Below are 2,456 nucleotides of genomic sequence, written 5' to 3'. Positions count from 1 at the left end.
ATAGAAACGATGTGGTAGATGGGTTCCACAACACTTTTGTTAAACAAATTTGTGTGTAGCGTTTATTTAAATTGGAAATGGTTAATTGATAAAAACAAAAACAAAATCACCAACAATGGGAAGGAAAATGTTAAGATTAATTTTGTATTAACATGAGGACATGCAAACCACATTGTCAATGACATCGAGCAGCACTGAGATTTATACTTAAGCAAAAATATTTGTTCGATTTGGATTCATGATTACACTAAGGGTCACATGCAATACATTTTTTGACTTAAAATAAAATGTTAATTAAAAACAAGTAACATATATTCGGCCGTAAGTTCGGCCGGGCCGAATCTTATGTACCCTCCACCATCGATTGCGTAGAAACTTCTACTAAAGATAGTCATCCATAATCGAATTACTCGGCTAATACATACCGATGGCAAGGTATCTTAAAACTTTTTAACATCGTCTTCCAATTTGTCCATACGTGATATATATTAGACAAAAAATAATTCAGCTCTTGACCGGTATATACTGGTCTACAAATAATTACGAACCGATATGAACTTTTGCGCGGTAATTAGAGATCCAGAATTGAAATATGGGTGTCGCTTTATATGGGGGCTATATACAATTATAAACCGATATGTGATTGTGGATCGGTTTATCTGGGGGCTATATATAACTATAGGCCAATATGGACCAAGTTTGGCATGGTTGTTAGCGGCCATATAACTACCAAATTTCAACCGAATCGGATGAATTTTACTCCTCCAGGAGACTCCGAAGCAGTGTTGCCAGTATTTTTCTGTCTCTTGTCCCCAAATTATGATGTTTTCGTCCCCAAAAATCACTAATTTAAATTTAAATTCCTCACAAAAATCCCCAATACATTTTGAAAAATTTTTTTGAAAACACAAATAAAGCAAAAGGCTCTGTTGTAGAAAATCAGTAATAATAATCCAGCAAGTTGCAATAAAATCAAGATTTCGAACCACAACATCAAGAGACTGGTGATCGTGTTCCAAATGCCTCAGACATGAAAATGCGATTTTGAAGTTCCTTGTATTTATGAATGAATATATGAAACAAAATTTGAGAAAATTGTCTATATCAAAAAAATGTTTTTGACAAAATGTTCTATTTCTATATAATACAATGTTGACAAAATTTTCTATAAAAATAAAATATTGACAAAATTTTCTACAGAAATAAAATTTTGACAAAATTTTCTACAGAAACAAAATTTTGACAAAATTTTCTATAGAAATTAAATTTTTACAAAATTTTCTATAGAAATAAAATTTTTACAAAATTTTCTATAAAAATAAAATTTTGACAAAATTTTCCATAGAAATAAGATATTGACAAAATTTTCTATAGAAATAAAATTTTTACAAATTTTTTATAGAAATAAAATTTTGACAAAATTTTCTATAGAAATAAAATTTTGACAAAATTTTCTATAGAAATAAAATTTTGACAAAATTTTCTATAAAAATAAAATTTTGAGAAAAAAATTCTATAGAAATAAAATTTTTACAAAATTTTCTATAAAAATAAAATTTTGACAAAATTTTCTATAGAAATAAAATTTTGGCAAAACTTTCTATAGAAATAAAGTTTTAGACAAAATTTTCTATAGAAATAAAATTTTGACAAAACATTCTATAGAAATAACATTTTGGTAAAATTGTCCATAGAAAAAGAATTTTGAAAAAATTTCCTATAGAAAAAACATTTTGTTAAAAAAGATTAAACCGATTTCTCAAAAAAATCCCCACAAAAATTCCCAAATTTATGGAAATTCCCCATCAAATCCCCAAGTCCCCAACTCAAAAGTTTCGTCCCCATTCTCGAAAAATATCTCCAATTTGAAAAATCCACAATACTGGCAACACTGCTGGGGATCGGTTTATATGGGTGCTATATATAATTATGAACCGATATGGACCAATTTTGGCACAGCTGTTAAAGACTATATACTTACTTACACCACGTAACAAATTTCAACCGAATCGGATGAAATTTACTCCTCCAAGAAGCTCTGGAGGCCAAATCAGGAGATCGGTTATATGGGGGCTATATATAATTATGAACCGATGTGGACCAATTTTTGCATTGTTGTTAGAGACCATATACTAACATCAGGTACCAAATTTCAACCGAATCGGATGAATTTTGCTCCTCCAGGAGGCTCCGAAGGTCAAATGTGGGGTCCGTTTATATGGGGGCTATACGTAAAAGTAGTCCGATATGACCCATTTGTAATACCATCCGACCTACATCAATAACAACTACTTGTATTAAGTAAGATTCAATACGATAGCTAGTTTCGTTCGGAAGTTAGGGTGATTTCAACAGACGGACGGACGTGGCTAGATGGACTCAGAATTTCACCACGACTCAGAATATATATACTTTATGGGGTCTTAGAGCTATATTTCGATGTGTTACAAACGGAA

This window comes from Haematobia irritans, chromosome 1, assembly GCF_050003625.1.
Source record: "Haematobia irritans isolate KBUSLIRL chromosome 1, ASM5000362v1, whole genome shotgun sequence".
Lineage (NCBI taxonomy): Eukaryota > Metazoa > Arthropoda > Insecta > Diptera > Muscidae > Haematobia > Haematobia irritans.
The sequence above is the reverse complement of the archived record's forward strand: the minus strand, read 5'-3'. Positions refer to the sequence as shown.